Source organism: Pan paniscus, chromosome 1 (genome assembly GCF_029289425.2).
Source record: "Pan paniscus chromosome 1, NHGRI_mPanPan1-v2.0_pri, whole genome shotgun sequence".
NCBI lineage: Eukaryota > Metazoa > Chordata > Mammalia > Primates > Hominidae > Pan > Pan paniscus.
Window position 1 is genome coordinate 55879165 of NC_073249.2, and position 13410 is coordinate 55892574.

Below are 13410 nucleotides of genomic sequence, written 5' to 3' on the forward strand. Positions count from 1 at the left end.
TCTTTAATATCTTTTTCCTGTGGAACAGAGTTGGTGGGGGTTCAAAAATGGTAGAAGACTATATCTGATCTCAACATTTGTTTTACAAAAAAAAAAAAAAAAAAAAAGTGGTAAGCTATTGTATGTCCCTCAATTCAGCCCTCAGACAAATGAAAAAATGTTGCCTAACATGTATCTAAAACCTATAGCCATAGTCTTTGATGTTGCCTCTTCAGTTCTACTGTCCACAGACATCCTTGACTCCACTAAAATAGTGGTCTTCTCCTAGCATAACATGGTAGCTACCTCTACACACTCTGGTAGGGACTTCACTCTAATTCAGTCTCCAAGATCTCAGTATCTGTGGATTTTCTGTGAGCTCTCTCTCAATCACCCATCAATGATTCCTCCACCAATGATCCTTCTGTATATTCACCATAAATATCCTGTTATATTATTTCCAAACTAAAATAAATATACAACTATTAAAATTAGAATGTTTGTCATACCACACAAAATTATTTTGTCTATTAGCAGTGCTCTGTGCATATCCCAGCTGAAGCTCTCTGACTAAGGCTGTGCGCTTATGCACAATTAGTGCTTTTCTTCTGGAGATATGTGCATCTGTATGGCAGAGCGGGGGCAGACGTGCTTATGGACCTGTGTGTTTGTATAACTAAATTGTTTCCACCTAAATTCAGAAAGAATGTTTTCTCTCTACCTCACAGTTTAATATCATAGATGTTGAAGGGAACCAGAGTTGGCATAATGAAGCCCACTTTGGAACGTTCTTTTGGTCAGGGAGTGCTGGAATGGGTGGAGAATGGCATGGGACATCAAAGTGTAGCTGTTGATTGCTCAAGTCTGACTCATACTTCCCATCCAAAAAGGATGAACCAGGTCCTGGAATAAGTAGAAGGTAGTTGTTGGAACGACAAGAGAGTTTCCATAGGGGTCCTGACAACCTGACGTTTCAGTTTAGGGTGCTATATAGCTTCTTTGGCTATTTTTATTTTCAGAAATAATTAATGATGTATGTTCTAAGTCAAATGTGGTAGCTCTTTATGTGTAATTTGGCTTTCTTCCTTGTGTCTAAGTTGATATAGTCTATTTGGTCATTACATCTTTGTAAACAAAGGAATAGATCTGTGTGAATACAGTTACATTTACTTGAGGCTAACTTCCAGTATAAGATTGAGAATTTATAAGACAAATCCTTCAAAACCATTCAATATTGTCAGACATTTTACTAATTGACTGAATTCTTAGAAGCAGAGTGATTCGAGATACATTCAAGATTCACATCATAAGAAAACAATAATAAGTAAATTGTTGATGAATTTTTTAATAAACTTTTGATTCACTATTTAGAATACATTTATTTCTACCAGACCTCAGTGGGAAATTAACCCAATATATCATTTTAATGAATTTATGACTATAATAGTATATATGCTCTTTACGAACTATAAATTCAATATATATAATGCAATATAAATGTAATATGAAAATTCAATTTTCAGTATAAGTTTATTTGGTTGGTGCAATAACTACTAAATTCTAGAGATATCACAGAATAAACTGTTCCACTAGGCATTTTATTTTTCTTATCTTTCAGTCACTGGAGTTTAAATGAGTAGCAAGTAAATTGCAAATAATTATTTTTCAATAGCTTTTGGGTACAAGTGTTTTTGGTTACATGGATGAATCATATAGTGCTGAAGTCTGACATTTTTTAGCATTTAAAACATTAAATTTATCTGATTAACATAAAGATTTGGCATTAAACAAAGACCCTTATAAATAATCCCACTATTTTATTAGCAGTACATAAAAATGTGCATCAAGACATCTTGATGTCAGGTGCAGTGGCTCAAGTCTGTAATCCCAGCACTTTGGGAGGCCGAGGCGCGCAGATCACGAGTTCGAGAGCAGCCTGGCCAACATGGTGAAACCCCATCTCTACAGAAAATACAAAAATTAGCTGGGTGTGATGGTGGGCACCTGTTATCCCAGCTACTTGGGAGGCTGAGGCAGGAGAATCGCTTGAACCTAGAAGGCAGAGGTTGCAATGAGCCGAGACCGCACCATTGCACTCAAGCCTAGGTGACAGAATGAGACTCTGTCTCAAGAAACAAACAAACAAACAAAAAAAAACCAAAAAACAACCCACAGATATCTATACAGACAAAGACAATGCATGTTTCCCTTTATGATCTATCCTTACCCTCTTATAACCATAGGATTTTCTGAGCAACATAATCTGCTCAGCTAACCACTCCTCCACCAACAACAGGACTCTTGTGTCACAACACATCAAAAACAAAAACAAAAGACCCGGCAATGACACCAAGAATGCAACACCAAGCAACTTGTCAACTGAATCCCAAAAGATGGCAGGTAGGACTGTGGACTAAGATGAGATCTTGCTCTGAGCAGAGGTAGGATATATGAACTCTTTTACTATTATACTTTTGGCATGGTCAAAGAGGAAGAAGCAGCCTCCATGAAAACAGGAAAGAAGAAAAATATTATTTTTTAAATAATTTACAAATGTCAAGTATAGGCTAGATCGAGTTTAGATTCTTGGAGCCCAGATACATGAGTTGTCTGCACTCATTCCCTAGCCCCCCTTAGCACTTCACTAGTGCTCATGAGAAAGATATCAGGCACGACAGGGGACTTGGGCGTGCCCCCATACCTCTATGGCACAAAACCACATAATCCCCAACATTTCATGGATCCTTCTTGAATATAAGCAAAAGCCATAAGCCACTAGTGGAAAAGTAGGAAAACCTATGTACTGTGGTCCCAGAGAATAATCTGCTGTCCTTTGTAGAGGACTAGAATCAATAGGTTTCTGATGCTGGGTGGGGCAGAGGATCCAGGCAAAAGACCACTGCTGCTGGGAGAAGGGTAGAAACAAAGTTATTATCTGCCCCAGACAGGGAGAAAGTATTTGCAAAGCACGTATCTGATCACATATCTGATCAAAAGGACCTTCCCAAGCATATAAAGAACTCTTACCATTAAATTCAATACTAAAAGTCCATCAACCCAATTTTAAAAATGGTCAAAAAGATTTGGGAAGTTTCTTCATCACAGATACATAAATGGCAAATAAACACATGTGAAGAGATGTTCATCATCATTAGTTACTTAAAAATATGCAACGAGATAACTGTACACCTATTAGAATGGATAATTTTTAGAACTTAACAAATACCAAGATGAGTATTTGAGAGTGGAGATTCATAGATTACTGGTAGGAATTCAAAATGGCACAACCGTCTTCAAGTTTCTTACAAATTTAAACATATTGTTTCCATAGAATATGAAATTTCATCTCTACATATTTTTCTAAGAGAAATAAACCCTTGTGTACACACACAAAGACCTGTATAGCAATGCTTATAGCAAATACATTTATAATTGCCCAACACTGGAAGTAATCCATAGGTCTGTCAACTGGTAAATGGATAAATAAATTATGCTATGGCCATGCAATGAAATACTAATTCAGCAATAAAAAGGAAATAAACAACCGATATATTCAAATATACGGATGAATATCACAAAGTCTTATGTTAGTGGAAAAAAACAAGCAAAGTGCCACCTACCTTGTAATTCCATTTATAAGATCATGAAAAGACAAAACTAAAGAAACAGATCTGTAGGGGCTGGGTATAAAGGGACAGTGTGACTGTAAAGTGGTACAAAGGAACTTTTTGGGGTTGGTGAGGCATTCTCTACTTTGAGATAGTAATTTTATTACTATAGGCATTTGTCAGACTTCAATGAACTGTACATTTTTAAAGGGTAAAAATTTTATTTCTGTAAATTATACTTCATAAAACTGAAATTAATAAAGAAACATATGGGAGTAGAGGAGAAAACAGTATTTCAGACATTGGGGAAAAAAGCAAACAAAAATCTAGAAGTGTGGGAGCAAGGCATGTTATGGTGCTCCAGCTAACCAGTGTGGCTGGAAAATGGAATGTGAAGGTAGGAATATTAAGAAAAAACTTCAAAATGTGAGAATAGAAGCAACGAAGGACCTCAGATGCCACATTAAGGAACTCGGACTTGTATTTACGACAATGAAATTATAAGTGAAGAAAAGATATGAGATCACCTAAATTTTAGAATAGTCGCAGATTTAAGCATGGAGAATAGATTTAGGGAATCAATACTGGAGTCAGAAAGACTAGTGTAATAAAGTATCTGATTCTATATTTTGTGTTTGGCCACTCACAACTTTCAAGTCCCACCCTTCCATCATCTCCTTTTCCCTAACATCCAGGCAAGCTGAAAAGAAAGCCCACATTCATTCTCTTGGTGTCAGCAAGGAACTCAAATCGTGCAAGTACATGACAACATAACACAGTTTCCCTTCTCTGTTTTCTGAAGTCATTTTTATACCCACTTGGAAAGCTGCCCTGACCTCCTTAGAAGGCCTCATTATTTAATTCTTTTCATATCCTCTTGGTGCATGTATGGTATCATTAGTCTGCATTCAAACCAAATTTTGAATTGGTGTTTGATGCTGCCCTCCGTGAGGTGACCACAACAACTAGTTAAGCAACTGCTGGTGTCCATGACTGAATATGATGAAAGAGGGCAGGGTGAGTAGAGGACAGAGTCCAGAGTTGTTAGCAAAGAAGAACAAAACATATCCCCTCAGGGGATGAAATAAAGAGAACTTCCAAGAATGTGTTGGGCTGACATCCCCGGGTAGATCAAGATTTTATTTTCAGATATAAGGAACAAAGAAGGAGAAGCATAGGGTCAGGCATTTTGAGCTTAAGGAGCCTAGAGGATATCTAAGGGGAAATATAGAGAAGGCAATTTTATATAAAGGTCTGTAACCTGTAATAAGTCTGAACCCTGCAGCTGCTGCTCCCTGCCTTCCTGCCTCTCAAATCCAATCCTGGCCATCCTGCTTCTCAGTCATCTCCTCCCCATGCTGGCTTTGTTTCAGTTCCTCGAGGTGGTTTTACATTCTATGCCCGCTGGAATGTTCATCTTCAAGACTCTATGTCTCATATTTCATATCAGTTTAAATACCATCTCCCAAGGAAACCTCCTCTTATAAACTCGTTTTTCTTTCTCATCATTTTTTTGTTTGGCTTTAAATTATTTACCATAATTTCAAATTGCTTTATTTTATTTAAGCTTCATAAATTCAAAAACTGTCAAATTTTGCTGTTGTAGCTGTAGTCTCAGTGTGGATACAATGCCTACAGTTAACCAGTAGGTTTTTGTTGTTGTTGCTGTTGTTGTTGCTGCTGTTGTTTATTTTTTGAGATGGAGTCTCCCTCTGTCACCCAGGCTGGAGTGCAGTGGTGCGATCTCGGCTCACTGCAACCTCTGTCTCCTGGGTTCAAGGGATTCTCCTGCTTCAGCCTCCCGAGTAGCTAGGATTACAGGCGTGTGCCACCACACCCAGCTAATTTTTGTATTTTTAGTAGAGCCAGGGTTTCGCCATGTTGTCCAGACTGCTCTCGAACTCTTGATCTCAGGTGATCCACCCACCTCGGCCTCCCAAAGTGCTGGGTTTACAGGCATGAGCCACCGTGCCCGGCATAGTCTTTTAATAAATATTTTGATTGACTTAAGATTTGACACGGAGTCGGGCGCAGTGGCTCACGCCTGTAATCCCAGCACTTTGGGAGGCCGAGGCAGGTGGATCACGAGGTCAGGAGATGAAAAACCATTCCGGCTAACACAGTGAAATGCCGTCTCTACTAAAAATACAAGAAAATTAGCCAGGCGTGGTGGCGGGCGCCTGTAGTCCCAGCTACTCAGGAGGCTGAGGCAGGAGAATGCCGTGAACCCGGGAGGCGGAGCTTGGAGTGAGCTGAGATTGCGCCACTGCACTGCAGCCTGGGCAACAGAGCGAGACTCAGTCTCAAAAAAAATAAAAATAAAAACAAAAACTAAATAAAAATAAAAAAGAAGATTTGACACGGTGCCTACACTATACTAGGAATGTAATAAATATTTCTTAAATCTAATTTAAATTTTAAAAACAAAACTGATTATTTTTTAAAATAGGCCCATTTTGATATTCTAAAGTGTTTATATATCACAGTTATATACAGAAAATCAACAATTTGGTTATCTATTAATAAATGGTGATTCCTGGTCTCACTAATATTGAATGATGTCTCTTAAAGAAATCAGTGTCAAGTCTCTTTAAATTTCAACTCCAAATCCTTGGGATGTAACTCTCAGCCCAGAGCTATATATAAACCTCTTAAAATCAGCCATTTGCAACATTCTGAGACAAAAACTGACTTGGGAAGAATAATTCACACTTCTGACCTAGCAACAAGATAAATCTGCTTTCCTAAAAACAATCAGTTTGGCCATAAACTGGTCATTTTTTGTGGGTGCCTTTACTTCTTTATGCCAATAGATCATTGTCTAAAATCTGGACGTATGCTGTTTTTCAAATAATAAAAATGCATTAATTATTTTGTGATGCGTTATAACATTTTCTGCTATTTTTTTATGACACAAATCTAATTAGTACATATTCTTGAGAGATCTAAAGTAAGAAACTTTATTAAACATTTTCAAACTTCTTCCTGAGCTAGTAGAAGAGCAAGCCAAGTGAATTTCAAGTGACATTAAAAATAATCACAGCAAAAGGCTTGAGAAAAGGAATGACATAGTCAGCTTTAAATATGTATATTCCTATCACATGCTAATCATACTTGCAAAAATTGTAGAATTGCTTATTTGGTATCATTACTTGCTTGAACTACTTACTACATTCTTGAAGGTAATTAGTCCTCAGTAACCACACTTCCATGTATTCTTCTTTAAATAGAATACCTTTATATCTAAAGTTAGATATAGAGAAGTTACCTTCTTTAAATAGATGCCTTTATATCTAGAGTTAGAACTTAAAGAGAAATATCTCCATAACAGCCAAAAAACCCAGATGTAGCGTATTACTGTACTCTACTATGTTCATATTTTTTTATTTTTCAACACGTAACCTAACAGGAAAGAATATGTAAATAAATAATCACTAAAACAAAATCATGTTAGATTTTCATGGCTCAAAAAGTGGTTAAGAGATTTGAAACAACAACAGGTCTTTGTCATTTAAGAATACTTGGTGTCTCTGAAGGTTCATAGCAACAGTTTGTTTGTCTGCCTATCAGTATCAGTTTACATGCTCAAGTGATACTGAATTTTCTCTATTTATCTAGTCACGCTTCTCCCCACTTAGATGCTATTTTCAATCATCTTAATTCTGATATAATTCATCATATATGATAAATTGTAAGTTCCATACTGAACATTAACCTGTAATCCTACATTCCCTACACACAAAGAAATATCTTGCAGAAGCTATTGCAGAACCTCTAAAATTAAAAGGGAAGTTAAAAGTTAACAAAATTTGAAAGAATATGTTGAAAGGTTAGAAAGGATCTAGGAGTTGTGAAAGAAAAGAATAGGTGAACAACAATGAATATTTAACTAACATTTGTCTTCAACAAATATAATTATCATTTGCCTTCAACAAATGTAACTGGGTCTGAGCAAACTTATAGATTTACAATGAATTCCTTAAAAGTTAGTGTAAAAGCAGAAACCAGAGCTGTCGCTCCCATTCTTTCAGAATGTTTTGATGAATCAGAAGTTTTTCTTAAAAATGCCTCAAAGAGTCAAAAGATCTTAACTATATTGATTATTTCATTTTTCACTATCTCTTTAAATTTTAAAAGAACATAAAAGTAAAAAGGAGAAGCCAAAGATTAAATAAAATACTTGACTATTTATTCAGAAATACTTCTTATTACTCTATTTTATTTTCCATCTTAATTCTGATTTATATGCTTTTACTACTGTCCAATAACTAATAAATAAGTTAATGAGATATTTAAAAGGTAATATGTTTTCTTACACTTTTTTCTTTTGATTCATTTACTATTTCTTGTAGTTACAGTCTTGTTTTATTAAGCACTTTGAGTCTACATATCATTTTAATGGAGGTGTCAGGTGGGATGTCCTTCTCATTTACCCTACAATGAATACCCAGACATTCATCCATCCTACTCAGTCCTAGGCAGATATGTGAATTAATTCCTTGTCACCCACGATATTCCATCTTCATTGTTTTTCTTCCTCAACCCCCAAATCATTCACATAGTTTCCCCCAATAGCATCCATTTTCACAGGAGAATCAGTGGCCTCCTGCATCACATCATCATCTCTTAGGTGTCTAATATATTCATGAAAGTGTAGGTAAAAATGCCTAATAGAGTAAATGTGCTTGTTTTCACCAGTGATATCCACACAGGAAGAAGAAGAAAGATTTTAACCAAGAAAATAAATACGCATTTAAATTTAATTTTTACAAATCAGTGAACCAAGTAGCAGATGGATGTGTTTTAGATATGCAATAGGATGAGGGGAGAAGACGTGAACATGTAAGTCCAGTATGTATGATGGTCCTCAAAATATTCATACTATTCTGTCCCTAATTAATATGCCTACAGGACAAATGCCTTCTTTGATTTTGTTATTTGATTTTTCTGTATAACCAACAGAGTAAGCAATGACTCACATTATCATCCCCATTTCAGAGTATTCTATATACTAGTCAAGCTCTGAGCCAGTTAGCATTGCCTTGTTTTAATGTTGTTCTTCCCTTTAAAAAAAATCAATCTCATCAGGACTAATATATTTCAATAATACAGATCGATAAAGATTTATCCCCAATATAATGGCCAATACAACTGCACATCTTTAAAATGCTTCTCTCACTATAAAGTTTTAATTTACGTGGTATGATATAAACATTTATATCCGGTTATTTACAACCAGTGTAAAACAAAACATTTTAAAAATTAAAATTTGCAATGGACCATCAACTTTCAATGCTCTGAAATACCCAACTGATAGCCCAATCTAATCAATATCCATGAGCACACCAAGCCTCCTTTATCACCTATGTTACATACCACCATGTGTAAAGATAATTCTTTTGTTATCCATTAAAAGTTTCAACAAGTCTCTGGAAAAAGATTAAACTCCCATCAATAATGAAAAACTCAGTGTCAATATCTACAGATTTAAAAAAAAAAACATTTTTAACATGATGCCAATTCAGCATTGCTAACTTTAGGCATGTTTTTATAAACAGTACATTTTTCCATATTGTTTCCCAGAAGTAATTTTATTTTTAAGTACTTTATAATCAAGTGAAATATTACACATTTTTCTGGATGTTATTAATTACTAGCTGGATGGCATTAGCTCTTCGAAAACTCTGGGGCATCTTTTGTGAAATTACCATCACAATGCATCATTCACATCTTAGTAACATGAGAATATTAATGTGTTTCTGAATGCCTCTTACCTGAGAAACCAATTATTCAGAAATACAAGCTAGAAACTTAAACACATGACATCGGTACCATCAAACGCGTTTTTTTCTGGGAAAAAAAATCCATGCCATTCAGATCAAAGCTGGTTTTAAATGTAAAATCTTGAGAAATAAAGAGTAATCACTAGCATGCTTTCCAAATATTACCTCAACTAGCATAAAATACACTGTGATTTATGAAAATATATGACCTCTAAGTATTACTGGAAACTAAAATCTTTTCACATTCTATTTTCTACTTTTTATAATTTATTACACAGCATATTCATAAGTTACAGAAACATTTTTGCAAAGTTAGATCTTAGAATTTAGGAAAAGCTCTTGTCAAATTATCATGGAATACCATAATGCACTGGTGAGCACAGAAGTCTATTACCATACATTTATTTTATTATTATGATTTCATAGCAATGATGAGTGCAAATATTATTAATGGAGGTTTCACATCATATCATCATCTCTTTTAAGGACACTGTTAGTGGGAAATGAATTCAGTCCTTTTCTGAGACTATATGAACCAACAAGATTTAAAAACCATTTCTCTTAACCATTTTAAAATAAAATTGGTCTAAATGAAAATAATTAGATAATATATTTTTAATTTTTAAGAAATATAATATTGAGAATTGAACATTTTATTACTAGATGTTTCTAAACTGAAAACTAAATAGATTTAGTAATGTCTAAAGCTATCACTCCTTCCACATCTTAGAGATGACTTGACATATATCCAGTTCATAATGTAATCAATGTATAGAGGCTACCTGTCATTCAAGCTGAAAACATCCAGACAGTCACTATTTTTGACCCTTAAATAAATGTAGAAACAAAAGTATACATCACCGCTATATGGCCATCCACATATTTAATGGCAATCATAGCCTAAGTAAGCATGCAGAGAAAAACCTTCAGATAGAGCATGAATTAAAAATGAGACATTCTCATCTACTTCTGAATTTTCCTCTTATTAGCATGGAAGTCATGGGCAATACCTACTTTTTAGGGCTATTATAACTATAAAATGAAATAATGTGAAAGCACTAAAGAAATGTTAGAAATGCAGACAATATGAGGCATTACTATTTATATTCTGTAATTAAAATATGTCAAATGAACAAAGTAACTGCATTTCTGCACTTTAGAACAGAAACCTGTTTGTCGGAATTTATGCAAAAATAAAACACATTCATTCATCCACATTTCTATCATCTTCCCCATCTTCCAATTAAGAGAAAAATAATTCATACTTTAGGGTGATCTAGAGATTTGCTGTAATCACATTTTTACACTCTTTCTGATTATTGATTAGTGTTCATATTTGCAAACAACAGAATCCAACTGGGCTAATTAAGCAGAAACCTGTCTATGAAAACATATCAAGTAGCTTTCAGAATCTCTGAAAGGGCCAGAAAATTGAACTTGGATACTAACAGCCATAAATACTGACTAGCCTTGTGTCCAAGCACAATTCAGAACACCACTGTTAGACCCCTGCTGCTCTGGACATATAATATTTGGGACTGGGTAACAGAAATTTACCAAAGCTTTCCCACAAAAATAGAATGTCATGGCCATCAGGCTTCCAAAAGGTCACATTTCCACTTATATGACACAGTCATGTTACTTTTCCTCAATGCACACTAAGCAAGTCAATTCCCAGTATCTGTTACACTATGTAGGAGAACAAACTGATTCTTTCTTTTGGCATTCATTTACTTACTTCTATGTGCCAAATACAGTTGTAGGCATCGGTGAAAACATTTGAATAGCACAAGATCCAGGCCCATGATAAGCTTCCAGCCTGATAAAAGACAATATGTGGCAATTAATGGCTAAAAAATAACTTTACATGTGGGTAAAGCACAAAAGATACAAAATACCAGAAAAATACAAACATGCCTATTGGCCCTCCTGCTCAGTATCCATAGGCTAGGTGATATGGTTTGGCTCTGTGTCCCCACACAAATCTCATCTTGTAGCTCCCATAATTTCACATGTTGTGGGAGAGTGCAGGTAGGAGCTAATTGAATCATGGGGGCAGGTCTTCCCCGTGTTGTTCTTATGATAGTTAATAAGTCTCACTAGATCTGATGGTTTTAAAAATGTGAGTTTCCCTGCACTAGCTCTCTCTCTTTGCCTGCTGCCATCCATGTAATATGTGACTTGCTTCTCCTTGCCATCCACCATGATTGTGGGGCCTCCCCAGTCACATGGAACTGTAAGTCCATTAAAGTTCTTTCTTTTGTAAATTGCCCAATCTCAGGTACGTCTTTATAAGCAGCATGAAAATGCAATAATACCTTCCACATTTGCAGATTCAATCTATTTCTCATAAAAAATATTTGGAAAAAAATTAAAAATACAACCATAAAAAATAATACAAATAAATAATACAGTATATAAAATATTTACATGGCATTTAAATTGTATGAGGTATTATAAGTAATTTAGAAATGATTTAAAAGATATGGAGGATATGCTTATGTTATCCTATGCAAATACTATGTCATTTTATATAAAGGACCTGAGCATCCATGGATTTTGGTATTCACAGGGAATGTCCCGGAGTCAATCGCCCATGGATATGGAGGGATGACAGGGAGTGGGGGAATATGTAAACACACATCTGGACCACTTAGTACCTCATTTGCTAAAATTATTGAATATATTTTTTAAAAAACAGGCAGGCATCCTTTTAACATTAACAGTAACCTATTTTAATCACAGACATTTTATATTTGTGTGCCATATAGTAGATACTTAGAGTATCTGAAGAAATTTAATTAGAAATGTAATTAAACAAGGTATTTAATATTTCATGCTTTATTATATGACATTTTAAAAAGATATTCTTTTTTAAAGCACAAATTACCTGAATTCTTTCAACACAATTATTTATTAAAGATGGAAAGTTATAATACTAAATGGGAAATACTTAGAGCAAGATCACCAATGAGAAAATGCAGTAACAAAGAAAATAACCTATTAATCGTGCTACAAACTCATGTTTTCACATGTGATAATATATTGCTATATAGAGAGACACAATTTTCTGACATAATGAACCTCCAGTTTTATGAAGATACAAAAAGATACTTTGGTAATCAATATAATTTTAACAAACTATCAAATCTAGAGTATTTGTAATAAATGGAATGTCCTGATTAAATGTTGAAGAGATTTGGAGGTGAAGGAAGAAAAGAAGGGAGAGAAAGCAGAAACAGTAGCCTTCTGAATTCCAAAATCACTAGAAATGGATTTTTAGTTACCTCTGATTTTTCTGCTCTCCATCCAGATATATTTTAATGCATTCTCATCTAAACAGAAGAGTCTCCCAGGGCACGAATATGTTGTAACAAGTTGAATAAAACTCTTTCAGTTCATTCTTTCTCCAATATGCAATGCACTTAGATGAAATATCTTTTACATCTCCCAGAAAAAAATCTGATATTCAGTGATTTGTAAAGTGAGACTTGAACTTTTTTAAAGCATATTGTTTCCCCTTGTGTTTTATCCTGACACATAGTCTGAAGTTTTTGTCTTTTCTGATAAAAGCAGAATTATAGACTCATTTGAAATTTTCTTTAACTTTCATTATACTCCATTTTAGGCAAAACTACTCCTCCACTTTGTAGAGTTGAGTATAGAGGTAGCACTTTACACACCAATTAAGAACAGTATATTTTTCAGAGACTAAATTTTTTTTTTTGCTGCTGAAATCCCTAATGGGTCAAAAAACATAAGAAAACATATCTATATGTTTCAGGAACTGAGAATCTTAAATTGATTAGGAAAGTGTATCCCTATCAAAATATATTAACTATAAATTTAGTCTCTACTCAATCATGACTCTTACATAAATAACACAATAGTATTATTAGGGGATATTATTAGGGGACAGAAAAATACTTTGTAGGCTTTCCAGTATAAATGTCTTCATCCAACATTGCATCTCAAGGAGACATGTCAGGAAACACTCAATTACATACTCTAGTTATAATCTTCATGTGAAGTTTTTAAAT

The 13410-nt window shown here is 34.6% G+C and overlaps 1 long non-coding RNA gene across 1 annotated transcript in view; it reads right to left on the reverse strand.

Annotated features, from left to right (window-relative positions):
* Positions 1-11026: 11026 nt before the first annotated feature.
* Positions 11027-13410, reverse strand: part of LOC134728762 (uncharacterized) — a 309900-nt gene continuing 307516 nt past the window's right edge. The window contains exon 4 of the long non-coding RNA XR_010109549.1: positions 11027-11189. This is a non-coding gene — a long non-coding RNA (uncharacterized LOC134728762). The remainder of the gene's footprint in view (positions 11190-13410) is intronic.